This window comes from Hippopotamus amphibius, chromosome 4, assembly GCF_030028045.1.
Source record: "Hippopotamus amphibius kiboko isolate mHipAmp2 chromosome 4, mHipAmp2.hap2, whole genome shotgun sequence".
Taxonomy (NCBI): domain Eukaryota; kingdom Metazoa; phylum Chordata; class Mammalia; order Artiodactyla; family Hippopotamidae; genus Hippopotamus; species Hippopotamus amphibius.
In genome coordinates this window covers 20,527,237-20,551,999 of record NC_080189.1, presented here as the reverse complement: position 1 = coordinate 20,551,999, position 24,763 = coordinate 20,527,237, and the positions used below count along the sequence as shown (strand labels likewise).

Below are 24,763 nucleotides of genomic sequence, written 5' to 3'. Positions count from 1 at the left end.
ATGGATTTTGTCCTTAGTCAGGATAACCATCTGCAGACTCAGACTAAAGGATTTATCACCTCCTGGTTCTGCGGCTGGAACAAGTGCCCACCCTTGATAAGATCAGGAGACTGATCTAACAGATTGAACTTTAATATGATTTTCCAAAGAAAATTTATCATCCTCGGTGCCCCTCTGGCTTGTGGAAACCGTCCCCACCGGAGATAATGGGATAAGGAGGTCCGCAAACCATCCAGCCTTTGGACTCAGCACTACCCTGATTCTTGGAGCTTGTGCGCCCACAAGCCCACATCCGAGAGCTCCTGGAGAAATATGGTGAGGTCAGGAAGGGCCTCTTTCCCTAAAGATGCCGAAATCCCTGCAGTCGTCAGCCGGGGACCCTGGGCTGACCCCAGGCAAAGGGCGATGTGAACAACGGCCCAGACTTCTGATCACCCTAGCTGAGTCTTCCTCTAACTGACGTGTCCTCCCATATAACCCTCTTCCCCAAACCCAGGTCCTCTGGTTTTTACCACTCTCTTCTCATCTATTGAAAGCTGCTCTCAGAAGGACCATGTGATGAACTTATTCATACTGAAATGCTGAATTCCCTAGAATAATTATTTATAACTGTTTGTTGTCTGTCTCTTTCCACTGGACTGTAAGCTCCAAGAGGTCAGTGTGAGCTATTTCCCTAATAACAGGTACTCAGTAAATCTTTCTTGAAAGAATTAATGAATATGTGGTGTGTTGTTGGCTACACAAATGCTGTCTCACTGACCCCAAGGAAAAATAGGGGGTTGAGAGAGAACAGGTATGCCTGCTGCTTTAAAGAGGATCCGTGACTCCTAGGCCTACATCAGGTGATTATAATTGTAAATTGGTATTTTTGTAACAAATGTAATAGCTGTAGAGGGCTTAGTGCCTGGCTCATAGGAAACAATATGTGGTATACTTTAGCAAGTAAGCAAACAGAAATAAAGGAAAAGCTGCCAAACCTTCCCCCATTGCTGAGACAAATTATAAAAGACAGTCTCTCCTACCATCCCCCCTCTATCACCCCTCCTTTTTGCCTTTCACCCCCATTTCCCTCTTCCCTCTTATTTACACCAAATTCCATTTTGTCCCTTCAGTGTAAGGTTATTGCTACTGTTTGTTTTTACCAGGTTTCACAGGTGTGAGAATGCAGGGATGGGAAGTGTCCTGGGTCTGTACCCTGAGGGCGCAGTCCCTTTAAAAGCTTAGTGACCTGCAAGCACCTATATTACCTTTGTTGCATTTCAGTAGGCTTGTACTAAAGAAATACACCTCTGAAGGTGTAACTTTTGGCACAGCGAATAGGCCCAATGTGGCCCCTGTCTCCCCCCACCAGGGCTCGCTGAATACCCGTTTTTAAAATGTAGTAAAAACCAGGCCTGGGGTGGGGGGGCAGTCTCTTCAGGGTCGATTTCCTTTCCTAAGATGATATGTTGTTATTGATGCTAAAAGTCTAAAGATGATGGCAGTGGTGAAGATGAAGACAGTAGCTGTGATGCAATGTGCTGGCCATGGACCAGGCATGGAAATAAGCTCTCTTTTCATGAATTACCCTGTTTAACCCTAGGTAATAGTAATCATTTTTATCTCCCTGTTTCATAGACTTAGCGGGTAGCTAACTTGCCTGAGGTCAAATAGCTGGTAACTGGCAAGGCCAGCTATTGAAACCCAGGTCTGTTTTTATTCATAAATACTCTGCATGAGGCATTATGCTACAGGCCACGCTTATATTACACCTAACTCTTGCCACAATCCTGCTAGGGCGGTATTACTGTCCCTCTTTTATAGCTGTGACAAATGGGGCTCAGAGGAGCTCAGTGACTTACGCAAGGTTACAGACAAAAGGATGGAGGCAGTATCTGAACTGAGAATTCTCATGTTCTTTCAACACGCCAGCATTGTGGGTCATTTTTATTTTCTCCTTTAAATTTTAAAAAATTGTTTTCAAATTTGTGAAAATGAGCATATATTACTTTTATTTTTTATCTTTTTATAGTCTTTTAATGACCATAGTAATGCATGAAGACACGCTTACTGTAAAAAATTTAACACTGGAGAAGTTATGTTACTTTTATAATGAGGAGAAAAGATTCCCGAAATGTTATTGTATGTTTCTTTGGGTTCGCGAATGACTTCACTTTTGTTATCACTAGCAATTCTTACAGAGAGAAATGAGGTAGGCCTGTGGTAATCCCCCCATTTTTCAAGTGGAGACCCCAGTAAGTCGTGAGAGGGCTAGTCACCATTAGTTTATGTTGAGAGATTAAGTACATCTCTCATCCTCCCGCTTCTACCTGGCCTGCAGACACCGGACAGTTAGGGTGGGCCTCAGAGTGTCTGAGGACGCAAGTTTCTCATGTTCTCTTAGGGAAGTGCCAGCTGCACACTGGCACTCGCCACCTCCCTCTACACGGATGAAATCACGAGCTGCTGCAGCTGCTGACCTTCAACACCCCCGAAAGGATTTCAGGGTGCAGATCAGGAATGAGGCACTGTGTGCTCTGGGGAAAACTGGCAGAACGGGCCTTTGGATATTTTCAGAAGATTTTATGGGCCCAGTTCTGGCATCTCCTCATATCTAGAGAAGCACCAAAATCATCGACAGTGACATCTGCTCCTCGTGACCCGCAGCGCGCCTCTGCCACACGTGTGCTAAACTGTACATCATACGTGACTTGCTCAACTCACATATGATGCTGAGCTTCCCCCCTACCTTTCTGGAGCAGTTTCTCAGAGCTCTCTGAAATTCTGTCTCCTGGGCTATAGTCCTCACTTTGCCCCAAATAAAACCTAACTCACAACTCTCACATTGTGCAATTTTTTTTTTCAGTTGACAGAAGTATGTGAGTTACAGGCTGGTGGGGCTGCAGGGCGTCAGGGGGTGGATTAAGCACATAAGGGAGCGTTGCTGATAATCAGGGCTCCGAAGCCCTGGGTATCAGTAGGATCAGGGCAGGATACAGGCGGCCCATCCAAGTGGGGAAATCGGGATGCGTTTAATGAAGGGGCTATTTACAAAGGTGTGGACAGGGTTAAAAGAAAGCGATAAGTGATGGTAAAATATCTGGATATCGATCGCATTGGTTACCAGCCTAGGGCTGAAGGAGCAAGAGGAGGGAGTGGTTAGGGAAATTTCCAGAGAGCTGTCAAGAGGGGCACCCAGACAGAGATCTGGCCTTAGATAGCACAACAGAGTCACCACCAGCCCACAGCCAAGCAGTAGGGCCACCAGGGGAATAAAGGCCCCAACATCTCTCTCCTTCCACTTTTGGATCTCCTGCCCATGACTTCCATTTGCAGAACCCAACAGAAGTCAGAGGGCAGGGCAGCCCAGTTGGTGCAATTCATCGTGGGCCACTTCTGGAGGCATAGAGAAAGGGTGATGAGTGGATTTGGAGGGGCAGACAGTATAGCCACCCTTGCACTGGCATCCTATCCAAAGGTAAAGCAAGGCAAAGCAGAGGGGCTGTAAGTTTCCCAGAAAGTGGAAGCAAAGGAGAAAAGGACCAGAATGGTAGCCCTGATGACCTCAGAGCCTGTTCCTCTTTTTTTTTAATATATATTTAAAGTGTACAATTTGATATGTTTTTCCTTATTAGTAATGTATATATGGCAATCCCAGTCTCTCAGTTCACTCCCCCCCACCCCTCCACCCCCCGCTTTCTCCACTTGGTGTCCACATGTTTGTTCTCTACATCTGTGTCTCTATTTCTGCCTGTTCCTCCTTTTTAAATAAACTATTTCTTAGCACCATTTTGGAGTCAGAGAACAATGGAAAAGAGAATACCAATTTTCCATACACCCTGCCCCCAGCTTCCCCATGAGTAACACCTTAAATGAGTGTGATTCATCTGTTATGAATAATCAACCCATATCGATACATAAATACTATCAACTAAAGCCCATAGTTTTTTCAGATTTTCTTAGTTTTTCTCTAATGCCTTTTTCTGACCCAGAGTCCCATCCAGGATATCACATTACGTTGTCATCATGTTTCCTTAGGCTCATTTTAGCTGCGGCAGTTTCTCAGACTTTCTTTGTTTTGGATGACCTTGACATTTTTGAAGAGTTCTGGTCAGGTATTGTGTAGGATGTCACTCTACTGGAATTGGATGTTTTTCTCATGATAAGACTGGGGTTATAGGTTAGGGGGAGGAAAACCACAGAAGGATGTACCATTTTTATTACATCATATCAAGAGTACATACCATCAACATGATTTATGACTATGATGTTGACCTTGATCACCTGGCTGAGGTAGTGTTTTTGTTAGTTTTCTACACTGTAAAGTTATTTTTCCCCCTTTCCATCCCGTTCTCTTTGGAAGGAAGTTAGTATGTGTGACACCTAAAAGTAGGGGAATAATGCTCCCTTTCCTTGAAAGTGAAGTATCTACATATATTATTTGGAATTCTTTTGCATGGGAGATCTCCCTTTTCTCCCTCATTTATTTTATTCAGTCATGTATTATATCAGTATGAATTCATGGTTACTTATTTTCTACTTTGGGTTACAATCCAATATAGTTTTATCTATCTCGTTGCTCAAACTGTCCCAGCTTTGGCCATTGAGAGCTTTTTAGTCGGCTTTTGTTTCCCTTTGACACATCACCATCAATGTGCTTTGTTTTTGTTTTTTGTGTGTGTGCATTTTCTTACTTTCTGGCTCTATAAGATGCTCCAGGCTTATCTTGTCTCTTTCTTGCTAAAAAAAAACGATTTCCTCTACCCACAGAACATTTCTGATGCCAAACATGTGGAGTTTTCCATCATATTAAGCAATTCTGACACTACCTGGAGTTAGTGAAGGCCCCACGGGGTTAATGGCTCAGTCCCACAAGACTGCCCCCCATTTCAGACACCAGTCGCAAGCAGTGGGTCCCCAGGTCGTTGGCCCTCCTGTCTGACTTGGCTACAAATAGGAGGTTCCCACAACTCTCTTCTCAGTTCCATAGTTTGCCTTCATGGCTTCAGAACTCATAGAAACACTGTACTTACTTTGCTAGTTTGTTACAAAGGATACAGCTCAGCAACATCCAAAGGGGAGAGATGCACTGGGCAAGGTAGGAGAAAGAAATGTGGAGCTTCGATGCCATCTCTGGGTGCCAACCTCCCAGCTCCTCGATGTGTTCACCATCCTGGAAGCCCTCCAAACTTTGGTGTTTAGGGGTGTTATGAAGGTCCTGTTATATAGTCATGATTGATTAAATCATTGGTGATTAACTCCCTCTTTAGCCCCTCTTCCTTCTCTGGAGGGAGGGTGGAGGGCAACTCGGGCTGAAAGTTCCGAATCTCCAATCACACAGTTGGTTCCTCTGGCAACGAGGACCCTATCCTCCAAGAATGACCTTGTGAGCATAAACTCAGGCATGGTAAACTCAGGCATGGTCACAGGGGTACATTACGAATAAGAAAAGAGGTCCCTCTCACTGTATCACTCAGGAAATTCCAAGAGTTTTAGGAGTTCTGTGCCAGGAATTGGGATGGAGACCCAATTCTTATTTCTTATTATGTAGGAGAAAACAGTGCTTACGGGCCGTGCCTTTCAACTTTAGTCTTGCAAACTCCACCATTTTCCAAAGCTATCAATACTTAGGTCAGCACCATTTCCCCTGCCCCCTTCAGTGAGATTGTTTCACACATTTAGGTTCTCTTGCCATAATCTGCATTTCTTCCTGGGACCCTTCAACCCCCTAAATAGTTTTTTTAAATTTACATACATTAAGCTTCACTCTTTGTGCTATACAAATGCCTATGGGTTTTGACAAATGCGTAATGTCAGGTATCTAGTAGAGAATCATACAGACTAATTTAACTACCTTAAAATCCCCTGTGCTTCATCTATTCATCCTTCCCACCCCTCTTTCCCCCTGAAACCCTAGAAACCACTGATCATTTTACTGGTTGTATAATTTAGCCTTTTCCAGAATGGTATAAAAATGAAATCATACGAGGTGTGGCCTTCTAGACTGGCTCCTTTCACTTAGGAGTTTTAAGATCCTTCATGTATTTTGGCAGCTTGATAGTTCATTTCTTTCTATCACGAATACTTCATAGTATGGATGTACCACAGTTTATCCATTTACCTCTGGAAGGACATCTTAGCTTCTTCCAGTTTCTGGCGATTATGAATAAAGCAGCTCTAAACGTTTACGTGCAGGGTTTTGTGTGAACAAACCTTTCCAAATCAACTGGGTAAATACCCAGGAGCATGATTCCTGGATTGTATGGACAGACTATGTTTAGCTTTGCAAGAAACCGCCGCACTGTCTTCCGAAGTGACTATATCGCTTTGCGTTCCCACCAGCAATGCATGAGGGTTCCTGTTGCTCTAAGCCTTCCCTTTTAATTCAAACCATGTCACACACAACATGAAGAAAAGCTTCTAGCCAATCTCCACTGCTCAGAAGGCAGGGTTTCTGTAAGAAGAGGTGGTGACTGGGGCACAAGTGCTCAGAATCCACCATGCCAGGGCTCTTGGGGCCACCAGTTCCCAAAGGGCACCTAGACAAGCAACATTTTTGCAGTATAGGAGGTGATGATTCCCTGGATGAAATAAGAGAAGAACATGTTGAGGATACCAAAGCTGCTAGGAATTCCCATTATACAGCCAAAGAGTAGTTCTGTGAGATCCAAAAGGAGCTCCACTAACCAGACCTTCAAGATGCATGTGTGTTACCTTGGGTCCAAAAATTTCCTCATATGCACTGCAGTCAGGACAAGTTTACCAGCAGGAGTCTTCAACGTGAAAAGATGTGACATAGAGAGATTAAGAACTTGCCAGGTTTTTCATTTGCCAACACTTAACCACAAAGATGCATGGAACCTGTGCTATAGGCCAGTCATTGCACTGGATGCTACATCCCAGAACTCCTAGTACAATAGTGGAGACCAACATGTCCACAGGTCATCACGACTCATTGCAACACACAGAATAACAGAGGGACACACATTGATTTTGGACATGATGACACAAGCCTGGTTAGTAAACGGGAACAAGTGAAGTGGTAATTTCAACAACAGCTTCTGCATCCAAGGAACCAAGCCAGGCCCGCTGAGGGGCCATCATTACTTTTTCAGTCTTACACTAAATTACTGCAACTAGCTTTTTGTAGATGGATTTGAAAGAGGGGATGAATTCCTTTGTGTTTTTGCGGCTATTGCCGAGGAAAAGATGGCAGGAGGTAAAGGAAGAAGCCCAGCGGTGGAGCAGCCCTGGGCAGAGAGAAGCAGAGACATTTATTACAGGAGCAGCTGCACCCCACGTGCCCCAGTTTCCAAAGCCTCCCTGTCATTTGGAGAGAAGACAGAGCACAGTTTAAGGACACAGTGGAATGCGAGCGATTGATGGGTCAACACGGCAGGCTGGGCTGGTGATTTTGTAATTACGAGGCAGATTTTTTAGACAGAATGGTTACCCCAACTGTGTAATTAAGAGGATCGTTAAGGAGTGTTGCTGGGCTGTGCATCACCCTGGGGCTAGAGCTACCACATGGTTACAATAGAAAAATGCAGTCAGGCTTCATCATAAGGCCATTGCTAATTAATTGAAACAAATATTTGCAAAAACCATTCTTATATATGGTATTTTTGCAACAGTTGAATGCTAAGAGAATCTTAACAGAGGGGTTTGATCAGAGGTAACACTAACAGAAAAACAGGTGTTAGGCTCCAGGTTAGAGAAAAACCAATGGGCCAGTTGAAATTGGATGGCCTTGGGGTAGTTTTGGTTGAATTCAACTCTGTTGCACAGGTTGGCACCTTATTTTGTTCAGCATATTTACCCGAAAGTGGATCTGGGTAAATTGGAGGAGTTCCAGAAACAAATAGGAGTGATTCAAGTTGGAAAATAGTACCTGGGGGTGGGGAAGGTGAGAAAAAAAGAGATGGTTTAGTCTGGGAGGTAAAGCTGCGTAATATATGAACAAAGATTTTCAAAACTCTGAGCAGTTCTTAATTTTTCTCAAGGGTGGAAATTTGCCATTTCCATTCCTTCGGAGCACACAGAAGAAATAAGCCCCAACCACAGAATGAGGAATCTGCACTGTGCACAAATTGTGATGTTTTGCATTCTAAAACAGGAAGCTACACAGATATTTGCTCTAACTCCCTTGAAGCCTTTAGAGCTGCAGAGAGCCATGAATTCTAACACAGTCCCCCTCCGTGCTCTGCGCAAATTTTCACTTTTCCTCATATTATTCTGAACATCTTCTTTGTTGGAAATCATTATGCAGCCTTTGTTAGATAAAAGCACTACCTCGGAAAAAACATAGACCAAAGCATTAATAAAGGACCTGATCTCATGCATGGGAAGCGAGGTCAGTCTGCAGCTTTTAACTGAAGCCACTTAAGGCTTAGGTGTGGATTATATACCCTTTGGAGGTTGCTTCTAATCTTCAGATTCTAGAAATTAATGATCATGTGCCTTGTATTTCCATTGCCTGCTACTATACCTGAAACATCGTAGGTGCTCAACAAATACTGTTATTAAGGGACCACATGCAATATAATTACTCAAGGCTCTTTTTATCAGGGAATTTACATGATAATAACCTCTCCAAGTGGTTTTAATAATCCCTGGCCAGGCAGATTTCCCTGGTGGTGCAGTGGTTAAGAATCTGCCTGCCAATGCAAGGGACACGGGTTCGAGCCCCGGTAGGGGAAGATCCCACATGCTGCGCGGCAACTAAGCCCATGAGCCACAACTACTGAGCCCATGTGCCACAACTACTCTGCAACAAGAGAAGCCACTGCAATGAGAAGTCTTCGCACCACAATGGAGAGTAGCCCCCGCTCGCCACAACTAGAGAAAGCCTGTGCAGCAACGAAGACCCAATGCAGCCAATAAATAACAAATAAATTAATTTATTTAAAAAAAAAAAAAAAGGAAATCCCTACCGGGACAACCAAACATCAGCAACTGGACTCGACATGATCCCTCTGAGAACAGCATCGTAGGACAGAATGCTAGACAGGGAGTCTGTAATCTGGTCAACCAGTTCAATCTGCGTCTCCTCAGCCAGCCAGGTTGTCACAGTACAGTTAAAAAATGCAAAAGGCCTTCTGAAATGACCCTGCTTGTTCCCTGTGTGTCGCAGCATCTCACTGGGCCGGGGAGGGGGGGAGGCAGGGCGGGGAGGGTCTGTGAGATCTGCACAGGTGTCACTCAGGGCCTAATTACCAATCACTTTGTTACAACAGCCCTACACTGGGTGCTCCCAAAGCTGTGTTCCTCCAGGCATGACGCTGAGCGACATAAGTCAGACAGAGAAAGACAAACACTGTCTGATGTCACTTATACGTGGAATCTAAAAAATACAACAAACTAGTGAATACAACAATAAGAGAAGCAGACTCACAGATATAGAGAACAAACTAGCAGTTACCAGTGTGGGGGTGGGGGAGAGGCAATGCAGGGGCTGGGGAGGCAGAGGTACAAACTATTAGGTGTAAGATAGGTTCAAGATTGTATTGTACCACACAGGCCAATATTTTGTAATAACTATCAATGGGAAGTAACCTTTAAAAATTGTATAAATTTTTTTTAAATTTTTAAATAAAATAAAAACATCACCATCAGAAAAAAAGAGCTGTGTTCTTCCAGTTACAATACACAAAACCACAGGATTAATCAAATGCCTTTCTGGTTTGTCAATTGTGTCCAATGTGTTTAAAATCATTTTTTCACATGAAAGCAAATGTGTGCACTTTATATTATAGAATGAAAAATTCACTTGCACTTTTAAAAGAAAATGAGAGTCTTTAAAGAAATTTCTCCCCTGATAAAGTTCTGGCAGAGGTCCTAGCGTCCCAAAGATGTGCGTTTACTCTCCTCTACCTAACAATTTAGAGCAGCGTTGTCTGTAAAACTTTCTGGGGTCACGGGAATGTTCTATACAGACACGTGTGCTATACTTGAAATGTGGCTAGTGAGACTGGGGAACTGAAGATCTTCTTGTATTCCACCTTAATTTGTTTAATTAATTTAAATGTAAACAGCTACCTGTGGCTATCGGCTATTGCCTTGGACAAGTTTAATGAAAAAGTTTATGTTTTATTCCCATCTTCTCCTGTGAAAAGTCTTTGGGAATTAAGGAAGACTTTAGGAAATGGAGCAGAGCGCGAGGCTCCTGGAACATTTTTCCTGTCGCTCAGCCCTCGCTGTCCCTCCTGACCCTCCACTCACTGAGACTTCCTGCCCTAGTCTGTACAGCTGAGTGTATGAAAAGACCTGCTTCTGGAGAAAGCCAAGAATGGTGGAAAGTAAGTGTGAGGAGGTCTGGGGGCCCACCCTGGGTGTCTGGCAATCCACTAGAGATCTTAGGAATCTTGGGTTCGTCATTTTTTTAATTTTATTTATTTATTTGTTTTTTGGGGGTACACCAAGTTCAATCATCTGTTTTTATACACATATCCCCGTATTAAAAATATGGAACGCTTCACAAATTTGCGTGTCATCCTTGCGCAGGGGCCATGCTAATCTTCTCTGTATCGTTCCAATTTTAGTATATGTGCTGCCGAAGCGAGCACGGGTTAGTCATTTTTAAGTTCATCACATCAAAGTGAAAACTGAGCCCTGGGGGTGGACGTATTTATTGTTTCAGTGACTCAGTGGACGAGGTGCAGGCAGCCCTCTCAGCTTCCAGCCACTGTGGGCTGCTTCCAGTAAAGAACCCGGGCCCTTCTCAGGGGGAGGGGGTGGGTGGTTCTTCACTGGCCTGTGAGGTTGTTAAGATTTCAAAGCTAGACAATATTCTTGTAATTTGACCTCACGTATTGCATAATTGAATGCCCCTCTGATCTAGTAATTCCTGTGCTAGTAATCTACCCAAAGTAAATCATGGGAAAGGTTAATAATGTTATATTAAGTGGAAAAAAGAAGGGCACAAATGATATATATATATTTATATACAATAATATATATCTGTTATATATTATATAATTGTAAAGAATAATAACGTAACTATTATATAATTATATATAACAATATGTGTTTTATACATACATCAAGAATTTTTTTTTAATGCACCTATATGTCTATAAAAAAATTGGGAGAAAATATACCAAAACATTAATAGTTATTACCTGTGCGTGGTAGCATTATGGATGATTTTTGCTCTCTGCTTTATACTTTTTGTACTTTTCTATTTTTCTTTAATAGACATTCCTTTCATAATTAGGAAAGCCAATTATTTCTAAACACCAGCACCTCATTAATTAATCATGATTTGCTTGCAGTGCAAGCCCACAAATTTCTCTTCACGGTGGTGAATTATATTGCCATGCTGTGGTCCTGCCTTCAGGGAGCAGTGATCTGAACAGCTTGTGATTTTAAACATCTCCTTCACTTTCCATGTAAGTTTTCTCTGAAGTGGGCCCTGCCTGAGGATAGGCATGGTCAAGAGGCAATGCCAATGGGCAAAATGCCAGGGTAGCCTGACTGACGACATCTTCTGGGAAGAGACTGGCTAGAGGTTCTCTCCAGTGACCAAGAACGGAGGCTTGCTCTGACAGCCAGGGGCTATTTTCAGAATGTGTAGCCTGTTACCTAGGCACCTGGTAGAAAAAGCGGTGCCTTTTTCTAATTTACAAAAGGGAGACCTGTAGGCTAACCTTAGCCTCCTGTCCACACTTTGATATCAGTGACTTGATTGTATTCAGAGTGAAATGTGAACCTGGCAAACACCTCAGAGGCTATCTGGGAAGTTGCCCTCACAAGGCAAAGGTCAAGATCTCAAGCACACCTAGTTTCTAACCACAGACATGCCATCCCAGGCTCATCCCTTCCCTGAGGTGGTTTTAGGTTGAGGCTGATGGGCTTTGCTTTCTGAAAGCATTTGCTGATCGAACTCGGTGAGTTGCAACTTCAAACCGGTTTCTAAGGTGTTGAGAGAGCCCGTTACTCCCAGCAAGGCAGCTCCCCCCAGCCCACCGACAGATGCAGGATCAGTGGAGAGCAGGGCTTTCTGTTGCGATGTGCTGCTCCCACTGAGAACACACTGTTTTGCAGGCAGGACACGTAACATTGCATTATACATCACCCAGCTTGCCACATCCTGTTATGTTGCAACCCATCAGTCTAAGCTGTAATGGAGGCAAACGCAACCTGGGGTGACATGTAGCACTTTGTAATGCATCGTAGCATTTAAATCTACATCGGTCAGGTTGCACGCATTGGTTTGGACACGAGATGCTTGTTATTCAGAGGATGCAATCTAATGTGCGGAAAGTGCTGGCTGAGGGTATAAAATGCATCAAGGGAGACCATCTGTGTCACACTCCACCTGAGAGCTGAAGTTCATCCACTACACTGAATTATCAGTTCTCCACTGGAAACTCCACACCACTGGGTCCTTATGAGAGAGAATCAGACAAATGAAAATACTGCAAGCTCTTGGTAAGAGGATGGTGCCTGCAGTCTACTGTGGGATGAGTCATGCCCTGTGAGGAGATGTTCAAATATTTATGCTGATGAATAAATGGATGCAATGGATGCCAATATATTAATAGCAAGCAACTTAGGAAGCATATGACGGGATTAACAGCTGTCACCTTGAACCAGAATAATGCTAAGTGACTTAGGTTGCAGTTTAAACTTAAGATCTTGTTATCATTACTCTTCTAACCAATCGATTAATTACATGTGACTTTTCAGGAGAACTATGATGATGGATAATTAACGAATGAGTGACCTGGGTCCCTAAAGCCAATTCTTCACTACAAAGATTTGGCACCAGGATTCTACAGGCTCTTCTTCCTGCAGTTGCTGCCTGAAAGACTGAGACCTGGTAGTCATGGAAACCCTATGTTCTCCAAACCCAACTCAAGAAGCAGTAAGAGAGCTTCAGAGGGAACTTACAGCCCTCAAAGACTGAGAAACAGTGGAGTATGGTTCCCGCGGTCAGTTTCACAGCCAGATGGGAATCCTCACGGGTTCCTTGTGAGAAAGGAGGAGTCACTGCAATTTCAGGAGGGCTTCAAGAAGATGCCTTTTTTCCCCCCATTCAACAAATACTTATTGAGCTTTCACTGTGTACCAGATGTTGAGGATAGTGAAAAGTGAATAAAATAGTCAGAAATGTTATATTAGAGTGGGGAAGACAAAACATGAACTAAATAAGTGAGTGAAATACATAGTAGGATTGAAAATAATAGGCGCTAAAGAGGAAAAATAAAGCAGAGAAAGGGCCAGGATTGGGAGGAACGAGAGTAGTTATCCTTTTTTTTTTTAAATTTGTATTTTATATTGGAGTAGAGTTGATTAACAATGTTGTGCCAGTTTCAGGTGCCTAGCAAAGTGATTCAGTTATACATACATATGTATATACACATATATGTGTTCTTTTTCAAATTCTTCTCCCACTTAGGTTATTACAGAGTATTGAGCAGAGTTCCCTCTGCTATATAGTAGGTCCCTATTGGTTATCCATTTTATATATAGCAGTGTGTACGTGTCAATCCCAAACTTCCAAGCCATCCCCCCCAATGCCCCCCACTGCCCACCACACCATGGCAACTATAAGTTCACTCCCCAAGCCCCCGAGTCCGTTTTTGTCCTGCAAAAAAAGTTTGTTTGTATCATCTTCTTTCTCGATTCCACACATAATCGACACCACACGATACCTGTCCCTCTCTGTCCGACTCACCCCACCCAGCGCGACAATCTCCAGGTCCATCCACGTTGCTGCAAACGGCATCATCTCATTCTCTTCAATGCAGAGCTGCCTTCAGATTACAGATGCTTCCTATTATATCTTTTCAAGAAATTCTGTGCTCTGAGGTTTTCTTGGCCCAGTCAGAGAAGAAGCGAAGGACCTGGGAAGAGGGGCAGAGCTATATTTCTCAGGAGGCATTTTTATTAAGTAGCATGGAACCCCCCAGTGGATAAGCAGTCTATCCAATGACTTGCTAAGTAGCAGGCCCAGGGCATGGCGATGTCAGGTAATCCTTTAGCGCTCATACCTCCATCAGTCTTCCCTTGATGTGACTAAATTCTTCCCTTCCTGCCTTCTTTGAGACTATTTGGTTGGCAGTAACAGAAACCCACACGAACTAGCTCAATGAGAAACAGTGCAGCTAGAACTTTCCAGGATGAGAACTGGAAAGCCATCTGAGTCCGAACTGCTCCTCTTCCACCTCACTCAGTCCCTTTCCCTTTCTGGAGCCAACTGGCCTCTCACCCTCACTTTCCTTGCATAACCTCTTCCTCTCCCGCCCCACACCTCCATGTCTCTCCCCATTTCTGTCTTCTTCGGTCTGTCTCCCTTACTCAGCGTTCTTTGCCTCTCCCTGTGCACATGGACACATGTGGCTACCTTGGCCCATTTTAACTCTCCTCAGTTCAAGTGACTGTCTGAAAAACGTACTAGTATCTTGTAGCTCCAATAACAATTCCCCGAAGATTTGGGCTTGTGTTGGCTCTACTCCAGCCCAATCAGTACTGTTCCGCCCCTGAGACCATAGAAAGGTCTCAGGAGTGGGGACTATGGGCTGGACGTGCCCCTCAAAGCCATCCTGGTCCTTCCTGTTTTCTAATCATATTCTCCATCTTCTCTCCCAATGAGAACCTCAAACCCATCACGGTATACTGAGAGAGAATAGGCTTGGGAGTCAGAGAGACTTGGGTTCAAATACTGGCTTTGTAATGACCAGCCATATGGCCTTGGTTTGGTTAAGAAACAAACTTCAGTTTCCCCATAGAGGAAACAGCATCTATCCCAAGAGGTGATTTTGAGGAATAATAAATTGCTTTGGAGTCACCTAAACTCATAATCGTTACTTTTTCATTTCTCATTCACTCTACACGCATTTATTTCTGGCTGCTGCTTCGACGACTCCCTTGAAATTGTTTTCATTAAGGTTAACTATGACTTCCCTGTTGCTAATATTTGTCCTAATATTATCTTTTCAGAATTGGCACTGTTGATCATTCTTTTTTTAAAAACATTCTTTCTATGGCTTCTACAGGAATATAGTCTATGTTTTTGCAAATCCATATTGGTTTCTTTCAAATTTTTTTTTTGTAAATTTATTTTTGGCTGTGTTGGGGCTTCGTTGCTATGTGCAGGCTTTCCCTAGTTGCAGCAAGTGGGGGCTCCTCTTTGTTGTGGTGAGAGGGCCTCTCATTGTGGCTGCTTCTCTTGTTGCGGAGCATGGGCTCGAGGCGCATGGGCTTCAGTAGTTGTAGCACAGGGGCTCAATAGTTGTGGCTCGAGGGCTCTAGAGCACAGGCTCAGCAGCTGTGGTGCAAGGGCTTAGTTGCTCTGTGGCACGTGGGATCTTCCTGGACCAGGGCTCGAATCTGTGTCCCTTGCATTGGCAGGCAGATTCTTAACCTCTGGGCCACCAGGGAAGCCCTAAAATGGTTTTAATATATAAATGAACAAAGAGAAATCAACCTTTCATAACATCACTAAAAGTTAACTACTACTAACATGTCTCTTTTATTTTTTCTTCATGAAAATCACTCCATTTTATAAAAACTTACTTGCATATGATATAAATGAAATTAATACAGAAATTTTTAATGGATTAGAAATTTACAAAGAACTCAAATCCCTTCACCCTGAAATTCTATTCTTATTTAGGGTGACACAACCAAACAGTTTGTCATCCACAGCATCTTTTAAAAACACAAATATGAAACTAGAAAAATAGAAATAACATTTTAAAAAGAGTTCATACTATAGGTGCTATTTTAAGAATTAAACTTAATTTTACTTTATTTTAGTAGATGTAAAATAGAATTGTTGAACTTCAAATAAATATTTCCTTCAGTACAATAAAAACAATTTTCTAAAAGATCCCTCCAAAACTAAAGAGAGAATATGAAAAATATTAGTTTAAAGTCATTACCTTTTTCTATTTTAGACATCATCACTCATGATTTTTTCCAACTCCCTTTGCCCATTTTTTGATTTGTGTTAGCTGTGCTCTTCTATTATCCGCACTTGTAGCTTTCACTCTAATTTCTGTACATAATTTCCATAGTTTGGAATCCACTTTTGGTTCTAGATTTGACTCTATATTCAACTGTATTTAATGCTTACTACACTTTTATCTTGGAATGTCCATTTTTGAGTTCTTTATTTTGGTTTACCTCAGTGTGAAATTGTGTTACCTGCAGCTTTTTTTCTGAAGTGCTCATGGGTCTGTATTCCTTGAGTTATTTCATGTGTAGCTTTTTACTTGAAGCCTTCTTGGATAATGTGACGTTCACAGATCACTCTTTCTTTTAGAAATCTGATGATGTTTCTCCTTTACTTTCCTTCTAGCATTGACTGCTCTTATAGGAAAGTCCGGGACCAGTCTTTTTCCTGCTCCTTACTGCATGCATGAGAAAAATCTCTATCTGTGTTCATATAATGTAGCTAGGTTAGGTTAGCTAGCATTTAACTAGACTCTATCTTGGTGTTCAGTAGTCTGAGTGATTGAGATACTGTATATGAAGTGCCCAGCATCAAATCTAATACAGGGCTGACCAACTACGGCCCACAGACCAAATTGACCTACAACCTATTTTTGTAAACAGGGTTTCATTGGAACACAGCCATGCCCATTCATTTGTGTCCATGGGGCTGCTTTCCTGCTATGATGGCAGTCATGAGTAGTTGTGATATTGACCACACGGTCTGCAAACCTAAAATATTTACTCTCTCTCCATTTACAGAAAATGTTTACCAATCCCCGACCTAGACATAATTTTTTCTTCAAAATACACAATCAATCTCTCTCCTATAGGATCAGAAAATGTGGCCATTGAAAGAAACTTTACATGACACTTTCTAGTCTAACACCTTGTTTTCTGCAAGAAAAGTTTCCATAAACTCTAGACACATATCTCCAAAGGAGAGAAGTTCATCTCCATTCTGTAATTTCCAAATTACATGGCATTATCTTTCAAAGATGAATTGACATCTCTGTCCAGAGACCCATCCACAATTGAAGCAGAATGATGCTTCAGTTTAAAACTATCTACATTCATAAAAATTGCCAAATCCCCTACATAGGATCAGACAGGCCATGCACATTTATAAATAACAAATTGATGTCAACCACAGCATGAGGTTTGATGAAAGGGGGAAAAGAAGTAAAACTTCTACCTTGAGTAAAGCCAAGAAAATGAAATAAGTCTATTAAAATTAATTTTGAAATGGTCCAGATTTGAAAGCGTTTTACTCCGATGACTTGGAAATGCACTTAAGCGGGACACACCTGGTCCTTCCTCTTGGAGAATGGGCAGCTTTCTGCTTAAGGAAGACCTGTAGAGATCATTTCCAGCTCTGAACTGCCATCTACACTATCTACATTCACTATCTCTTATGCACCAACTTGCAGAGTGTGATGAGGGCGGTGAGATAGGAGAAAGGATTAATAGTCTGCTTTCCAAAGACTGGGAATGTTGAGAGTAGATATTTAGCAGAGGGTGAGATAAGGAATGTCCACACTTTATGTGTGTTTGTACATGGAAGATATTATCAATATATCAGCCTTTTAGATATCTACTTGCCTTAGGTCAGTAAAAATTAGATGCAGAAATTTTATTTAACTCATTTACTCTTTGCAACTTGAAGTAGAAGTAGGCTAGTTAACACAATATCTTTATGTATAAAAGGCTGAAATATAGCTTGTTTCTGTTTCTTCTTCCATGAGCAACAAGTACGCATCTATAAACCTGAGAAATATTATAAGCATACACCTAAGAATCAACAGACCTAGAACGTGTGACCTTGGGCGAGTTTCTTAGCCGGCTCTGTCTTGGTTTCTTGATCTTTAAGATGGAGAAATGATAACTAAACTTAATCAAGTACTATGAGCTGGATATGGTTCTAAATGCTTTCCATGGACTATCTCATTCAGTTCTCAAACTCGTTAAGGTACATACCATTATCCCCTCTGGCATGAGGAAACTGAGGGAGAGAGAGGTTCAAGCCATTAGTAAGTGGGATTTGAACTTGGCAGTCTGGCTCCAAGTGTATTTTGCCTCCTATTAATAGGGAGATTGTTAAAAATATAGAAAGAGAAAAAATTCAAGTAAATTTCTTATTATGTGCCTTGTATATAGTAAGCATACAACAAACGGTAGTGATCTAAAATAATGATAATGATTCTGATGAAAAGAATAAAAGACCAAACTGCTTTAGAAAAGGTGTGATCACAATCCCTGAAAAAGCTGCTGGCCCCAAGCAAACGATCCCCCTTGCCAGAGAGAGGGCTTTCTTTACCTGAGCTTGGATCCCATTTGCGACGAAGATTGTCTCCTCCTGCCAGAATGCTGATGGAGTCCAAAGCGGTGGAGGTCATTATTATGGTTCTGGCTTTTGACTTTTGACTATTGGGCTTGTGCTCAGCCTTTATCTTCCACCAGAGTCTCAAAATCAGGGATGATCTTCACATATTCATGATGGCTACTGGGTAGAAATCAGGGATTATTACTTTTAGCTGTGGAAAGCTTGGGACTGGGACCCATTTAGGCTATTGGGCATAAGTGAGAAATGATGGGAATATCCCTCCTGCAGGAGCCCAGCCCTGGGCTTCTGCCTCTTCCAGTGAAGGCTGATGGTGAAAAGGAGCCTTGGGAGAGAAATTGGAACCTGCGAGCTGAAGAAGGAGACACAGGGAGGGCAGATGATGAGAAGGGGTGAAATCCAGGTAGCCACAGTGAAAGACATTGGCGGGAGCTGTGAATCACAGGGAGGTGGAAGTTGGGGTAGAGACACGTGGTGAAGGATGTGAGCAGCACATCTAAAGAGTAGGCAAGGACCAAAAGAAACGAAAGCACGGACTCTAACAAATATTTGTGCACCCACATTCACAGGAGCATTATTCACAATAGCCAACCCAAAATAGAACGTTATAACTACAAGATGTTTTCTGTAAACCTCATGGTAACCACAAAGAAAAAAATCCTTTAGTAGATACAGAAAAGAGAAAGACACAGGAATCAGTGCAAACCACGACACAAAATTACAGTAGCAAAAAGTAGGGGACAACCCACATGTCCATTGATAAGTGAAAGGGTAAACAAGATATAGTCTATTCAAACGATTGTTACAGTCAAGGGCTTGCTGCCCGACATGCATAGAAGCCAATACTACAGCATGGACTTTTGAGAAAAGAAAGAGCTTTATTGCAAGGTCAAGTGGCAAGGACATAGGACTCAAATCTGTCTCCTGGATCCAGGGTTCAGGGTGAAATTTAAGTGATTAGGAGAATTTTAAACTTGAAGCTGATTGGCTAGTCTTGAAAGAGTCCACGTAAGCTGGACTTAGCTGCTGGAAGCCAGCTTTTCCTCATTGAACGACTTCTCGCTTCATAAATGGTGGCAACATTTCTATTCTTTAAATTCTTTAAATTCCGTAGACTGAAGATTCTTGGTTCCAGGGTCACTCTGGAGACATGGGTTCCCGTCTCGCACGTGCACAGTGCTGTGTCTGTAAAATAACTCAAGGTTTGATTAATCGACAACCTATTTAAGGAGACAAAACCAGTTGAAGCTGGTCAGTGTTTTCCATGCTGTTTCACATTGGAATATTATACAGCCTTAAAAAAGAATGAAATTTTGATATAATTTTGGATGAAACTTGAAGACCTTGTGCTAAATAAAAGAAGCCAGACACAAAAGGGTAGATATTGTATGGTTCCAGTCACACAGGGTACCTAGAGTGGTCAAATTCATAGAGAGAAAGTAGGTTGGTGGCTGTCAGGGGCTGGGGAAGGAGAAAATGAAAATTTGTTTAATGGGTGCAGAGTTTCAGTTTGTGAAGAAAAGTTCTGGTGATGGATGGTGGTGATGATTGTAGAACAATGTGAGTGTACTTTATGTCACTGAACACTCAGAAATGATTATAATGGCAAATTTTATGTTACATATATTTTACCATAATAAAAATAATTTACAAATAAATCTCACAAATAAAGAGTGTGCAAATATGAATGCTGTGAATTAATTACCGTAGTTGCCTTCTAATGCACATCTATTATATAGATTTGTTTCTATTTAGTGATGGTGGCAGCTGGGGTGAAGAGGAGACTAGTTATATGTGTATAATTTCCATTTTTGCCATTCTGAATTCATTGGTCAGAAATGAGGCCTATAATTTTCTCCTAGGGAGCCGTCACAAAATTTGGGCAGTCCTGCCCTCCTGTCAGTTTCTCTCCAGAGAGACCAATGGTGCCCAAGGGGGGTCTGATGCGGGGTGTCATGACCAGGATCCCTGATGACTGGAGCTGGCAAGAGTAGATCGATGGGAAAGTAGGTCAATGGAGGAGCCACTTGCTGGCTCCTGGAGACTTCATCTGGGGAGCAGAAGAGCAGGCTGTGCTGCCGGCTGTGATTCAGGGCACAGGAGCCTCCTTAAACACAGGGGTTAAGGTTGCTAATAACACAAGGTTGCAAAGAGCCCTCTAGAAGCCAAACAGCAAGACTCTCAGAGACTGGCAGGCTCCCCAGTGCTGGCAAATCAGGGCATCACGGGACTCTAGTCTCCCTACAATTAAACAGATAATTAAGAAATAAGAACATATTTTTCCAATATAAATTGATAGGCACTGCTTGGTAATGTTAGCATCAGGAATAAATTGAGCAGTAATCTGCAAAGGATGTTATTGCTATTATAAAAATAAAGATCTGTCTCCGCAACCAATCAATTCAGCAGATATATACCAACAATCAAATTGTTAAAAATGACTTCTATAAATTACCCAGTGTTCCATCTAACGGTGCCAGAAGCAGCTGTGATACAATTTAGGGCTGATATAACCATACGTTGAGAGTGCTTTTTCATTCTGATGTTTTTTGTTGCCTTCTAAGCTGTTGTAGTCGAGACCACAGCTTTGTTTAATGCCCCCATGTGAAAACAAAGTGTATTTCACTCGGTGGGTTAGCAAAGTCATTTTGGCAGAAACACTCAGGAATATATGTATTTAATACAGGAAGAATAATTCAATTTTCTTTCTATTATTTCAGCTACAAAGTTGCAATATCCTTAATTCTGCATTAAACCTTCTGGCTTGTGAGGAAGTTGCAGTTCTCTATGAGCTGCCATTCCTCTTTCAAATGAGTGTAGAAAAGACCCACAAGGGATAGTTACAATCATGTATTTTTCAGTCTTGTCTAACAGCCGTTTCAACGCGATCAGAACAATTTAGGAACTTTCCTTGATACCTGCAGCACTTGAAGACTCGTTCTGTCCAAACTTTGATTGTTAATGCCTAATCACCAAGCCACCCTGTGATCTGTCAGTGGCCTTTCTTTTCCTTTGCATATTCATGTCAGCTGACAAAGCAGTTAAATACTGGCTGAACTGAAAGCAATTTCCCAGTTGGGAGTCCTGACACAACAGGCGTCCATCTTTAATATAACACTTCCAAACTTAGTTCTTCCACTGAAGTTTGTCTAGCAAGCTTAGATGGTGCCCAAGCTGAGATGTGGTTTACTCCAGATACAATTAACACTGAGAGCAAAAACAGAAACAGTAGCGACTGGTCTCCTACTGAGTGTTAAGTTCTTTCCTCGGAAAGTGGGACACCAGGAGACATATCAACACAAATAAACATGGTCTCTGCCCTCAAATAATATTGTGAGGAAATGGCTGAAAAAATGGAATGGTTTGGAAATAACTAAGGTCATACAAAGCAGGCCTATTTCGTGAGCCCCACGAAATAGGTCTGTTTTGGAGAGAAAGTTCCTAATTCTCCCCAAGATGGAGGTAGACAAGCTCTATACAGGACATTACAGAGCGTAAAAAGGAGCCACATCCTTGTCTTGAGTTCAATGATCTAAGATCTAGTTGAGGAAGAATCTGGTTTTTTAATTAATTAATTCATTTATTTATTGGCTGTTGGGTCTTCGTTGCTGTGCGCAGGCTTTTCTCCAGTTGTGGTGAGCTGGAGCTACTCTTGGTTGTGGTGCACAGGCTTCTCTTGTTGCAGAACACAGGCTCTAGGCTCATGGGCTTCAGTAGTTGTGGCACGTGGGCTCAATAGTTGTGGCTTGCGGGCTCTAGAGCGCAGGCTCAGTTGTTGTGGCTCATGGGCTTAGTTGCTCTGCAGCATGTGGGATCTTCCCGGGCCAGGGATCAACCCCATGTCCCCTGCATTGGCGGGTGGATTCTTGACGGCTTCGCCACCAGGGAAGTCTTGGGGAAGAATCTTAAAGTGATAACTCATATAATAAGGTGAGAGAAACAGAGAAGTTCAAGGTCAGGGGACAGAGAGAGTAGTTGAAGAGAACTGCAATTAGGGACAGGTTTAGAGAGGCATGAATGAGACATATTAAGTTTGACACAGAAATCATACCCGCAATCAACCAAAATCTGAGTCTGGAACTCAAGAGAAAAGTCAAGAATAAAGATATACATTCAGAAGTCCTGTTTTGTGGAATATTAGTCAAGTAGACTGTAGAATGTTCTAGAAGTCCTGTTTTTGGCCCTCAAAACTATTTAATTTCTTCCCCAAGCACTTATCCTAGAACTCCCAACGAAATCTCTCCATCTTTGTATGGTCGGGCCACTCAAGATGGCTGTTCCCTTGCTCTCTGTACCTCCCCTGCCCGACGGGTTCCTGCTTCACCTACACCCTTCTCACAGGACTGACCTGCTACCTGCTTGCCCCAGGCCCCAGCTAGTGACTGTTCTTATCAAAAAAGGTGGTGAGGGGCGTGCCCCTCTGCTTGTTTCCCTGGTAACTACTGAGCCAACCTGAGGTCAATTACCCCTGTAACTGGCAGTCTCCACTTTCCCCCCTCTCCCTCCTGCAGGGGGAAGGAGGACTCCCGTGATGGCCCGCCTACCACAGCAGCACATGATGGGGTATTGCTCCAGGACCTTGCTTCAGACGTGTAAACGCCCACCCCCGTCCACAAAACCATTGATGTCTCTGTCGCTGACTCTGGGCTTTTTCTTCGGTCTTAAAGCTGGGCAAGTATAGGGCTTGCAGGCCTGCAGGGTGCAACAATATTATATTCTAATTTTTTAATAACAAAAATTTTGATAACTCTTAATTGGTCTTTATACTAGAGATGTTCTGAATGCACATTCAGATTCTCTCTCCATCCTGCTTTGTGACCCAGAGGTTCACCTCTCCGGACCACATAACCTTCCCTCTGGCTGCTTAATGGTTTGGCCAATGGAAGACCCAGGGGAAAGATAACAGTCATGAGAAAAGTAAGACCTAGGTGTCTTCATGCCATGGATCCCTTTGTCTGGCTGTGAGGAGTTGCCTGCCTCCCTCTGTGCAGTTACATGCCTCAGGTTCTGATAACCACTCCCCCTTCTTGCCAGTCTGGCCTAGAGGTGTGACAGTTTCTTGATGTTAGCCTGTGGGGTATAATAGCATCCTTTGTTAGCCTCCCTAAATCATGCCTGCACTTTTGTAAATAGTGCCTTTATTAAGTATCATTAACTTTATCAGACTCTGTAAAACTCTTCCCAATTACCTAGTTTGAATGCATTATTTCCTGACATGACTCTGACAGGGTCCTCTGCAAACATATCCGGTCTTGGTTCTGATATATCTCCCTTTAAAAATTTCTATAACATATTAATGGCATGTGGGCTGATTTCTTTTCATGAAAGAAAATACTTAAGATAGTTTTCCCCAACCTAAATATTCATCAATAAGAAAGATGGTTGCATATAGTCCATTTCTACATATGATGCAGAAATAGAAAAAAATAAGACAGTCTTACAGATATAGACATGGAAGTATCTCTAAGACGTATCAAGTGACAGAAAAATAGGCTCAGTATAACCCTGCTTATGAAAACAATATTAAACAAAATAAAACTAAACATTTCATGTGAACTCTTGGTCCTTCAAACTCTAGTCCCAAACTTTTCCTTTGCCTCATCACCTACTATGTTCCTGCCTCAACCTCACACTTCAACTACATTATACAATAGCTAAGCTATTTTAGTAGGCATTCAATGCTTGTTAGATGAACGAATGAATTACAATTTTCAAAAGTGTCCAGCACTTTCTTCCCCTCCCCGCTTTTTTATTGATGTGTAATTGACAAATAAAAATTGTATCTATTTAAGTTATACAACTTAATGTTTTGATATGCCTATACAATGTGAAATAATAGCTACAATTAAGCTAATTAACATATCCATCCCCTCACATATTTCACTTTCTTCCCTTCCCTTTCCTTTCTTTCTATCTTTTTGGGTGTGGGGGGGGGGGGTGGTAAAACCACTTAAGATCTACCCTCTTAGCAAATTTCAAGTACACAATACAATGTTGTTAACTATATTTATCCTCTACTTTCAAGACTCCATCATAGTGTTTGTTCATACTGTTCCATGTGTTCAGAATGCTGTTAATCCTTCCTTCACCTATTGTGATTAGCTTAGTCCTCCAACATCCACTTCAAATGCTCCCTCATCTGTGAAGTCTTCCCAAACAACTCAAGCTAGAATTTCCTTCCCCTCTTCTGCCATTCAATAGCAATTTTGTAACTTTATCTGAGCACTTAGGACATCTTGCTTTGTATTCAGATCCAGCTTGTCCACAAGATTCTAAGATCCTTGAAAGAGCTTTGGCAATTTTGTATTCCTAGTAGGTAGCCTAGTATCTCACACATAGTAGGCACTCCATAACTAATTGGTGTATCCTCTTGAATGAAATCTAATTGATTGTTAGGGTTTAGCAGACCAGGTCTTGCTGCCTGTTGTAGATGGTTAATTGAATGTCTCCCAAACAAACTAAATGGATGAATTTAATTACGAAATTGAGTGTCACCATATT

The 24,763-nt window shown here is 42.3% G+C and overlaps 1 non-coding gene across 1 annotated transcript; it reads right to left on the bottom strand.

The window, feature by feature from the left end:
* Positions 1-10,437: 10,437 nt before the first annotated feature.
* On the bottom strand, positions 10,438-10,544 carry LOC130852894 (U6 spliceosomal RNA). The gene has a single exon (XR_009053594.1). It is a non-coding gene; the product is annotated as a U6 spliceosomal RNA (small nuclear RNA).
* Positions 10,545-24,763: the final 14,219 nt, after the last annotated feature.